A 12,031-nucleotide genomic window follows, 5' to 3' on the forward strand; every position below is an offset into this window, starting at 1 on the left:
TAGCCGTGGGGATCAGTGACTATTAGCCTTGATGACAGTGTAACCGCTTCTGAAGGCCATCTGCTGTGAGACTACTGGGCTTCCTTGTGGAGTTGGTTGGTCACTGGAAGAACAGACTGCTGGACTATGTGGGCCAGGGGTCCGATCCAATAGAACACTGCTTACGTTCTCCTCCCATTTGTTTTCTCACAGCAACATCTCTATGAGGTTGGTTGAGCAGGGGGAGAGGGAAGTTCCCCAGGGACCTTGCATGGCTACAACCCGAGTCTTCCCAGTTCCAGTCTTACATCTTAATCACTATACCACTCTGATTCAAAGAGTTAAATAATGGTTCCAATTTGATAAATAACGGTCTTTTCAATCATACTTGACTATATATTGCAGTTCTAATGAACAGGTGAATGATTCATTAAAAGAAATCTTCCAGTTTAGCAGAGGGGAGAGGAAGCAGAAGAGAAAGAAAGAGTCAACGTGGGGAGAAACGGCTAACAAATTGCTTCTTTGCAACTGATTGGAATAGCCCTTCCGGCTGACTTGGTTGAGGCAATTTCCGGGGACAAATAAAGAAGTCATCTTTGAGAGAACATAAAGAAGTCATCTTTCAGAGAACGAGTTCACTCACCAAGGAAACTGGGAAAGCAAACAAGAATTTGGCAGGGAGTTCAAAGGGCAGGATTTTTTTTTTTTTGGTCTGACTCTCTTTCCTACTCACCTGAGGAAGAGGAATGTGGGACAATGTTCTCATGACTAGCACAGATGGTAACCCTGGAAGAGAAGGTGAAGACACTAGAAGGAAAACTCACACACTTCCTGCCCCCTCCAGCTTACCAAGTGAGAGGAGAAATTTTGGGATCAGTTACAGGAAACACGTGGGAGGAAGAGTGTTACCCAGAAGCCTCCCAGGAGACAGAGGAAAGCTTGGTGGAGGGGATGGAGAGATGGAAAAATGTTGCACAAACGCCCAAGTCTGCCAAGAAGAGTCCTTATTCTTTGGAGTTTCAGAGTAGGTTCCATGACTGTCCATTTCTGGATCCCTGGATAAAAAGCAGCTACAGAAGCCTCAGGGAGTGAGGAAAAAGATCCTTTAGGCACTAAGGAAGTATTCCTGCTTTTCTCCAAAAGAGGTAGACGGGATGGGTGGTGGTGATCAGAGACTCCCAACTGAGAGCAGGTGAAGGAGCAATCTGTCAAGGGAAGTGTGTTACATCAGGATGTGGTGTAATATTCCAAATTTGTTTTACTCCCACTGACAATCCTTTTCTTCTCGCCAAAGAAGGAACAAATGAAACAGCCAGACACAGCCTTGAAAACACTGCAGGGGACCTTGAAGTGCTGGGCAAGAGGTGGAGGAACTGGAGGCCCAGATGGCATTTTCACCAGTCCTTCCTGTTGAAGGATGTGACCCAGGAGAGAGAGAATACTGGAAGAGAACAGCTGGCTACACAGATGGTGCCAATGGGAAGGGATTAGACTCTTCATCAGTGGAACATGTTTCTGAGATGAGTGACTCCTGGCAAGAGAAGAGCTGCATTTCACAAGAATGGGGAAGATTGTGTTTAGAAGGCACCTTGCAAAGCTAATAATAAATAAACTAAATACTGTGGGGGAAGGAAAAGACAGCACAGAAAATAGTGTGACATCAGGAGACTGAGAGTTCTAGTCCTGCCTTAGGCATGAAAGCCAGCTGGGTGACCTTGGGCCAGTCCCCCTCTCTCAGCCCAACCCACCTCACAGGGTGGTTGTCGTGGGGAAAAGAGGAGGAGGTAGGAGTATTAGGTATGTTCACCACCTTGAGTTATTTATAAAAATAATAAAGGCAGGATAGAAAATAAATAAAATTTAAAAAATAAAATAAATTACAGGAATAAATAAATCAAGTTATATGATCCAAAGGCTCTAGAGTATCTATTATAAATGCAGAGTATGGGGAAATAAGAGGAAGAACCAGAAAACCTAATACAGGAAGGCAAATACAGTATGATTCAGTAAACATAACTGAAACCTGATAGGATAAAACTTGTGGAATGCAAGGACCAAGGAGTACGATTTGTTCAAAAGGCCACTCAAAAGGAAAAAAGTAGTGGCATTTTATGTGAAGGAAATGCACACATGTATTAAGACCCAGGAATTTGAATATGAGGCTTTCTTTGCATAAAGGCCTCACTGGATTTCTGTAATTCTCTTAAATAAATGTATATTTCTTTGCCTTGCTTATTTAGATGTAATCCTTGTTTCTTTTTGCTCATCCCTGAAACTCAACCTTTAGTTGGATAATTTTTCCTCTCTCCTGTTGCCTTTCACTTTCTGCCTTTCTTGAGATATTTACAGCACATCGGCAGACACTCCTCTTTTGAGGTTTGCATATCAGGACATTTTTGTTTGTTTCATCTTTAATTAAGAATTTTAGGCCAAAATTTATATTTATAAATTTATATTTAGAATATAAAGTCAGTTTGATATTTGGTCTGTCCATCTGATGATGTCCGTGTGTAGAGTCATCTTTTAGATTGTTAGAAGAAGGTATTTGCTCAAAACATTGAATTTTCTTGCTAGACGTTTATTAGTCACCTGTTTCATTTTGTACCCAATGACCAGATTTTTCATTCATTCATTCATTCATTCATTCATTCATTCATTCATTCATTCAATTTTTATCCCGCCTTTATTCAATTATTACTATTTTACTTCCAACGTTACAAGTTTCTTGTAATTACTATGATGTCTTCTTTGGATCTTGTGTCAACAAGGTGTTCTGAATCACCATACAACTATCCAACTTCCTCTGCATCTGTGATTGGAAAATAGACTTGGATCACCTTGGATTCCAACTGAGAAAATTCTGTTATTTGGGGGGTGGGGGTTGTATCCGAGCACTGCCTTTGACACCTGATTGTTAAGAACAGTGCCTATTCCATATTTTCTATTATATTCTTGCCCACAGTAGAAAAATGTGGTGCTCCTCTGATGCAGTGACTCATTCTAGTTAGTTTCGATTGCTGATTCTCACAATGTCAATGTTCAATCTTGATATTTCTTGTCTGATAACATCAAATTTGCCTTGACTCATGGTTCTGACATTCCACATATCAATGGTACACCTATCTTTGCAGCACTTTTACCTCTGGCCTCAACAGCAGCTGGATGTCCTTTTGGCTGTAATCAATCCACATCCTGAGCACCAGGGCTACTTGTACTTGCCCTCTGCTCCTTCCTAGTAGCTTAGATGTTCTGACTTAGCCCTCCTCTTTCAGTATCAGGTTAACCTTGTGCTGGTTGTGACTAGTTTGCAGATCTAGCAGTATTGCTCATAGGTTTATTGGGTTGCGCAGGTGCCTTCATTACTACCACAATTAATGCTGCCATTAGACTACAGCAATTAAATTACGTTTTTGGCAAGAAACTTACTGCAGTCATATCTTAGCTTTATGAAAGACATTGTTTCTAATATGTACATTGTCCGTTAGAGTGTCCTGCTGTCTGACTTGAGATTAAGCAAATTTGGTATTCAAGCAAATGCACTTCTGTCTATTAGGTTGTTCATTTAGTATAAACAATGTTGATTACGTAGAATATACTTTGTAATGTACTTTGAGATCAATGCCTTGGTCTCAAGTGATATATTTAACCAGAAGAATTGGGCAAGGCAGAAGTGTAGCCATTATTTTTATCTGTAGCCCTGGTTAACTTATCTAAACTTAAGCTTTTGATCCATTGTTTTTTTTCTTAAGTTGTTGTATATTCTAACATTTATCTGTGATAAGCTATCCTAATTAAAGTTGGCGAATTTGCAACACTGTTCCAATTATGTACTAATCAGTTATACACTAATTTAATTCCACTTAGCTACAGTATATCATTAATCAAGTTCAGGCTTAGGATAACAGATTTAGTACATTAACTAGCTGGGAGTATTCAAATAAGGAAAATGAAAGTGAATTGATTGTAATGCTGTTGAGATTATATAATTCAGCATTCACAATGTGCCAAAGTAATAAGTCTCATTCTTCACCTAAAAAGTACAAGCGGTCCTTATTAATTATTTGGAAATTAGCAGTATGAACTGAAACATATGAAAGCATACCTTGAAGTAGCTGTTGTTCTTGTAATATTTTTTATTGTAAACCGCCCAGAGTCCCTTTTGGGAGATGGCAATAAATTTGATTAATAAATAAATTAATAATAAATAAAATATTTAATTCTGTAATTGTATCAATTGTACAGTTCATCAAATGTGATTATACCTTGGAATAGCCAGTGAGACCCTTAAATGCCTTCAGTGCTTTCGTGAGGAAAGTGCACACAACTCCTTTGATGAATTTGCGTGTGCCCGTGTGCGCATGCTTATGTGTACAGAAATACTGGCTAGGCAGTGAGAAAATTATGCAACATTTTAAATAGTATCTCGTTCCGGTAGAAAACTAATACAAAACTTCTTAAAGACTCTTCGTATAGCTGCACACTTCTTATGCGGAAGTTAAACCTGACAGAAGCTTGATAATACAAGTATTCTGACCACAGCTTCTACAGTTAGTATTACTTAATTCAGGAGTATAAGAAGTAAGGGAGGACGGGACAGGAGCACAACTTAAAGGTGCCAAGTTGAATGAAGGAGCTATTAATTTGGATTCACTGTGTAGTAAAGGGGTTGCATTACTGCAATCGTGGCAGCAGATGGAGGTGCTGTCCAGGGTTTAAGCAAACCAGCTGGAGGTTGCTTTTGAACACATGGCAAGCCTGTGAATGAGCAGACTTGCTCCTTGCATATTCTTTATTCTTGTCCTGAGTTGGGTGGTGCATCGTAGGATGGTAAGATCCAAGCTCAGTTTCATGTACTGTATACAGAATGGAGGACTCCAAGGGCATGGGAAAGAATTGCTTAGAAGATCCAAGCCTCTACTACTCAGACAGTAGAATGAAAGGCTCTGTGAATGAAAGCAGTAGCTGCCTAAGTTTGTCTGCTGATTGGTTGATTAAAACTTGCAAAACTAAGAAGAGGGAATAGAATTGTAATTTCTGTAATATAATCAAGGCTTCAACAATGAAAGGACATTGAAGTCAAGTATTCACTCTATCCATGCATAGATAGGGTTTGTATTTGATGTACAACTTTTTGACATCATGGAGAGGGTTGGTCTAGGTAGAGCCAAGCATCCAGTCATGGTGGAAAGGAGGACCTTTGAAAGCATCCTTTGCCTCAGGAGGTGACAAGTGGCCACATAGCCAACTCTGGTGACTTTGAGTCAAGCTGGCTGGTTGTCCTGGCAAGGCACTGTTAAGAGATTTATAAGGATTGTTGTTTATTTGTTCAGTCGCTTCCGACTCTTCGTGACTTCATGGACCAGCCCACGCCAGAGCTTCGGTCGTCAACACCCCCAGCTCCCCCAGGGACGGGTCTGTCACCTCTAGAATGTCATCCATCCATCTTGCCCTTGGTCGCCCCTCTTCCTTTTGCCTTCCACTCTCCCTAGCATCAGCATCTTCTCCAGGGTGTCCTGTCTTCTCATTATGTGGCCAAAGTATTTCAGTTTGGCCTTGAATATCATTCCCTCAAGTGAGCAGTCTGGCTTTATTTCCTGGAGTATGGACTGGTTTGATCTTCTTGCAGTCCAAGGCACTCTCAGAATTTTCCTCCAACACCACAGTTCCAAAGCATCTATCTTCCTTCTCTCAGCCATTTACCCAAATGCAAGAATTCATTCATTCATTCATTCATTCATTCATTCATTCATTCATTCATTCATTCATTCATTCATTCAATTTATATAGCTGCCCATCTCAGACTAGTGACTCTGGGTGCCTAACAGTAATAAAAACAAACAATTAATACAGAAAATTAAATATAAATACAGCCAGGAGATCTTAAAAACCATCAGTGTCAGCACAACCATGAAACGTAGCCCTTCACGCACACGGGGCCCCTGGCCCGGGCACAAAGCCAGGTCTTCAAGGCTTTTCAAAAAGCCAAAAGGGTCGGGGCCATCCTAATCTCAGGAGGGAGGAATTTCCAGAGGGCAGGCGTGGCAGAAAAGGCACATCTCCTGGTCCCTGCCAGCCAAAATTCCTTGTTGGAGCATGCCCATCCTGCTGGACCGGATTGGACAGGTAGAAACAACTGGGAAAAGACGGTCCCTAAGGTAACCCAGTCCCAAGCCATGAAGGGCTTTAAAGGTGACAACCAGCACCTTGAATTGCACCCAGAAACACAGGTAGGGACTGTTGCTACTGGACTAGCCTCCCTGCTGCATGGCAAACTCCCTGCTTGAGCTCCTTGACTCTGTAGCTGGGTTGGCAGTGGAGTTCCCCAGTCTTATGGTCTTGGGGGATTTCAACCTGCCTTCCTTGGGGGCGAGGTTGAAGGTATTGTAGCTCGGGAGTTCATGGCCACCATGACAGCCATGGGCCTGTCCCAAGTAAACCAGGGCCCGATGCATAATGGTGGTCATTTGCCTGACCTGGTTTTTCTGTCGGAACAGTGTTCTGGAATTGGGGGAGGTATTGGTTTCTCCCCTGTCATGGTCAGATCACTGCCTGGTGACCCTCCTGTTCTCTGGCGCCACCCCCCCTGCAGGGAGGCGGGGCCTATTAGATTGGCCGCCCAAGGCAGCTGAGAGACCCAGCTGGGTTTCAGAGGGAGCTCAGGGTTGTTCCAAGGAGTCTGCTGCATGGTCCAACCAGAACCTTGGTGGCCACGTGGAATGAGAGAGTGGGCATGGCTTTGGATCGGATTATGCCTGAGTGGCCTCTCCGTGCCCATGGCTCCCGTGGCTCCCCGTGGTTTACGGAGGAACTGAGGGGGCTTAAGAGGGGTGAGAGACGCCTGGAGCACTGCTGTCAGAAGATGGGGAGTGAAGACGACCAAACATGAGCTAGAGCTGCTATTAGAGCCTACCTCATGGCGGTAAGGGCGGTGAAACGTGGTTATTTCTCCGCTCTTATATCCGCAGACTGTCGCCCAACGGCCGTTTCAGGTGACCCGGTCCCTCCTTGGCAGGAGTAATATTAAGGTTTCACCTATAGGGTCACTGTGAGGAATATGCTGAGCATCTGGTGGGTAAAGTCAGTCGCATCTGCTCTGCGTTGAATTGCAGCCTTAACGCAAGGCCAGTAGGGGCCACGGGGGCTGAGTCTTGCATGGTTATCTGGGAGGAGTTCAAGTCTGTTGAACCTGAGGAAGTGGACAGGGCTCTAGTAGCTGTTAGTTCGGCCACATCTGTGTTAGTTCCATGCCCCTCCTGGCTGGTCAAGGCTGCCCAGGAGAGGACACGTGATTGGGTCTCGGCAGTGGTTAATTCCTCTTTGAGGGAGGGGGTGGTCCCGCTGGCTCTTAAGGAGGCAGTGGTGCACCCCCTCCTGAAGGGGCCATCGCTCGACCCATCCAATCTGGATAGTTTTTGTCCAGTCTCCAACCTCCCCTTTTAGGGAAGATGGTTGAGAAAGTGGTCGCATGGCAGCTTCAAAGGGTTCTGGATGTGTGTGTGGAATTTTTCTTTTCAATAATTGTATCAACTCCAACACTGGAAGTAAAGTGCCAGGCAAATCACATCTATTTTGCACACACATAATTAAGACGAATTAAGCCATGTATTATCATGAAGGCTACTTGATGGTATGCATGCACTTATAAAAACCATTTCTTATTAATAAAACCACACAGGAACACCTAGCGTACGGCCAGGAGGCAAACAACGAAGTCCAAATCAATTTAGTTTGAAATTAATTTACATTTAATGTCAGAAGTTAAGATTTAAAAAACAGATTTAACATGAAAACGAACAAAAAATAGATGTCAGTCTCATCTTTCCTGCATTTCGGATGGAGGTGCCACAGCCCCAAGGTTCTCTCTTTGGTAAATTACAGCTTATTTCTTTCAGGAATCCTGAACATGGAACATACTTCCTGAAGAGAGTATGGAATAAGGCATTTCTTCAAGTATTTGGAGCCCAGTGTAGTTTATAGCTGTATTTGGTTAGTTGGTTGGTTGGTTGGTTGGTTGGTTGGTTGGTAGGTAGGTAGGTAGGTAGGTAGGTAGGTAGGTAGATAGATAGATAGATAGATAGATAGATAGATAGATAGATAGATAGATAGATAGATAGATTCTGGTTTTCCTCCAGAAGCTCAAGGCAGGATAGACAATTTATCCTCCAGTTTTATTCATACTTCATTCATTTTTACTATTCACATAGTAACTTTAAGAGCTACTCTAGGCAGAGTAATATGGATGGGCTCAGAGTCCAGACACTGTGCCCTAACTTCTACAACACACTGCCTTTCTTTAACGGTAATTCCCAACAACTTGGATTTTGTGTAAAGAGATTATATAATTATTTCACAATTGATGTTAACAAACTGCAGGATAATCATAGCCCCCAAATTCTGAACAAACTTATCAAGGGCAGCCTGATAGATAATTATATTAATCCAATATTGAGATTATCATTATATGTTCTAGGCTATCCCCATCATAGAAGGGTTGGTAACCGCTGAAGCGTCTATGTGTGAAGCCTTCAATATCAGTCTGTGTTATTTCCAAGATTTTATGGTTTGCATCTTTGAGTAAAACATGCTACAGTGAGGGAAAGTCTGTTTTATTCAGGCATTTGTGGCAAGATTCTCAGAAATTTTTAAATGTTCACATAAAACTTAAACTAAAGAATAAAAATATTAGAGCCACTTGCATTTGCATGTTTGGATCTGGCTGGTTTTAGAATCATTTTTAATATTGTATTTAATATTTTAAATCAGCAAAAATGAGTTAGAAACTGTCCAAGTTCAATTTTAAATAGTTATAAAGGAACAGAAGCTGCTGAGTATTTTAATGCAACTGAATTTTAAGACAGTGTGTGGTCTGGAAAGCAGCAGTTGCACAAATGTTCAAGGTTTGGGTATTCTCATGAATTTGGGCAACAAGCCTTACTGGAATATCAGTGATTGCAGGGAATCTTTGTTAAGGAGGACTTCCTTGGTATGCTGCTGTCAGACTGGTAGAAGTGTCCTGAAATGATGGGGAGAGAGATACGGCTAAGTAAGAGATGAGAGATAATAGTGATTCAAAGTTGGCATGCGGTATTGCTTCAGTTAGTAGCATAACAAGGAGGAATGGGAAGGAGCTAGAAAGCTGAAGAGAAGAACTCAGTCAAGAGGAAGCAAGATACTGCACTCTTGTTACTTCTCTTTCCCTTGGGGTCATATAGAAATATATTAGAAAGAGAGGAATTGGGGATCCTTGGGGAGCATCTGAAGGAAGCAGAAGCTAATGTTCCAAAACTTATAAGGTTTTACCAGTTGGATAGCATTCTGAAAGGCTGTCTCTCAAATCAGATCTTCAGAAATGAGATAATGGTCGCCTTATTCTCATGGAAGCCTTCTTCCTGCAATGGTAATTATTGCAACCTTTGACTGGTATACCTTGTGAAAATAGTTGCATTGTAGCTAGGTTTCCTTTTTTTTTTTAAAGAAAACACCCTTTCCAAATGCCCTACTGTGTAGTTTCTTTAGATCTAGTCTCAGTCTGATGCCAGCGTCTGATTGTGCAGGCTTTGCTATCCCAGAGAATGAGAACAGTGGTTGATAGGCCTCTCCCAAAATTCCATCCAGAGTTAGCTTTTTACGTATGGCTTTGGAACAACAGATTTGAGCTGACATTTCATGGAAAGCTTAGAATGAGGTCTTACCTTTGTCCTACCATCTCTGCCTATCACTGTATCCTATCATCTCTGCCTTAAATAAATCACAACCTCCAATTATGACTCCAGTTATCACAGTTAGATAGAAATCTCAGGTACCGTATTCTGATCATGGGATCTTAGTTGACCAGGATCCTTTGTTGACCATTAGGATCCTCATAAAAACTTGCATGGTGCTTTATGCCAGATAGCAAAAAAAGCAATAAAGATTGGCAATTGAGCCTTATAAAAGCAGTAAAGTCTCTACTGTTGGATGCAGCAGTTTTAAAAAAGGCAGTCAGGTGGTTCACTTCCAGTCCTAGTAGCATAAAATAGGTGGCTGAATAGATGAATAAATAAAAACTGCAAAGGTATAAAGTTAACCCTAAAGCCAATTTTAGAGACCTCAAATGTATCAACAGCAGGTTTGTCCTAGAAAAAGACACGTGCCTGGCCTGAAGAACAGGTATAAGTTTCCAGAGAGAGATCTCAAAACAGTGAACAAAGAAATAAAATGCCTGTTCTGATAACGATGCAGAGATACTCTCTAGTTCTGTTCTTGCAATTGCTTCCATTGTAAGTGGAAGTCCCACACCTGAGTCTCTAAGTAACCTCAAGCAAAGCATAAGGCATATATAAAAAAATTCCCTTCTCACCCATATGAGTGGTATGTGTCTTCCTCAACCTCGGGTCCTCTCCCAGAGGCCTGGGAGTTTGAGGGTTCTGCGCAGGATCTCGGCTGTTCCTAGCACTGCACTCTTCTGGACAGAGAGCTCTGATGTTGGTCCTGGGATCTGTTGGAGCCACTCTCCCAGCTTGGGAGTCACAGCCCCAAGTGCCCCTACCACCACTGGGACCACTTTGGCCTTCACTTTCCACATCTTCTCTAATTCCTCCTTCAGGCCCTGGTACTTCTCCAGCTTCTCATACTCTTTCTTCCTGATGTTGCTTTCACTTGGCACCACTGCATCTATCACCACTGCTGTTTTCTGGTCCTTGTCTACTACCACAGTGTCTGGTTGATTGGCCGGTACCTGCCTGTCTGTCTGGATCTGGAAGTCTCACAGGATCTTAGCCCTGTCATTCTCCACAACGTTCTGTTGAATCTCCCATCTGGACTTGGGAGGGTCTAGCCCATACACCATGTACATGTTCCTGTACACAATGCCAGCTACTTGGTTGTGCTGTTCAGTGTATGCTGTTCCTGCCTGCATCTTACACACTGCCATTATGTATTGGACTGTCTCTGAGGCCTCTCTGCACAGTTTGCACCTTGGGTCCTGTCTAGTGTGGTAGACCCCTGATTCTATGGATCTGGTGCTTAGTGCCTGTTCTTGTGCTGCTATGATCAGTGCCTCAGTGCTGTCTTTTAGTCCAGCCCTTTCCAGCCACTGGTAGGATTTCCCAAGGTCAGCCACCTCAGCTATCCGTTGATGGAACATCCCATGCAGGGTCTTGTCTGCCATGGCACTTCCTCTGCTTGATCATCCTCCCATGTCTGCTTCTGCCTTAGGCATTCTCTCAACAGCTCATCTTTAGGTGCCATCTTACTGATGTACTCCTGGATGCTCTGGGTCTCATTCAGGACAGTGGCTTTGACACTCACCAGACCCTGTCCTCCCTCTTTCCACTTGGTGTACACTCTCTGGGTGTTGGGGTGGAAGCCTCCATACATTGTGAGGAGCTTCCTGGTCTTCACATCAGCAGCCTCCATGTCGTCCTTTGGCCAGCTCACTATACTGGCAAGATATCTGATGACTGGCAGGGCATACATGTTGGTGGCATGGATCTTGTTCTTCCCATTGAGCTGGCTCTTCAGGACCTATCTTACCCTTTGGTGGTACTTGGATGTTGCTGTCTTCCTTGCCTCCTCATGTGACTGTGGGATACCAAGGTACTTGTAGCTGGTCTGTATGTCTGCTACGTGGCCTGCTGGTAGTTCCACCCCATCAGTCTTAACTACCTTCCCTCTCTTTACTACCATTCGGCCACACTTCTCCAGTCCAAATGACATCCCAATGTCCTCACTGTAGATCCGTGTCAGATGGATCAGTGAGTCGATGTCTCATTTACTCTTAGCATACAGCTTGATGTCATCCATGTAGAGGAGGTGGCTGATGGTAGTTCCACTTGAACTTGTATCTGTATCCAGTTCTTGTGATAATCTGAGGGGGTTCAAACCCATGCAGAACAGCTGTGGGGACCTTGGTATATGTCGCACTTGATGGCCACTTGTGGAAACTGCCTTGAGTTCACTTCCAGTATTGTCTTCCACAGTCCCATTGAGTTCTTGAGGAAGGTCCTGAGTGTCCTGTTGACTTTGTATAGTGCCAGGCATTCACAGATCCATGTATGTCCAGGCTGTGCTC

At 43.1% G+C, this 12,031-nt stretch overlaps 1 protein-coding gene across 2 annotated transcripts in view; it reads left to right on the forward strand.

Moving 5' to 3' along the window:
• The window catches only part of ADK (adenosine kinase), a 259,216-nt gene that overhangs the window by 75,771 nt on the left and 171,414 nt on the right, over positions 1 to 12,031 (forward strand). The gene's annotated exons all lie outside the window — the stretch shown is intronic.

Source organism: Candoia aspera, chromosome 6, assembly GCF_035149785.1.
Source record: "Candoia aspera isolate rCanAsp1 chromosome 6, rCanAsp1.hap2, whole genome shotgun sequence".
NCBI lineage: Eukaryota > Metazoa > Chordata > Lepidosauria > Squamata > Boidae > Candoia > Candoia aspera.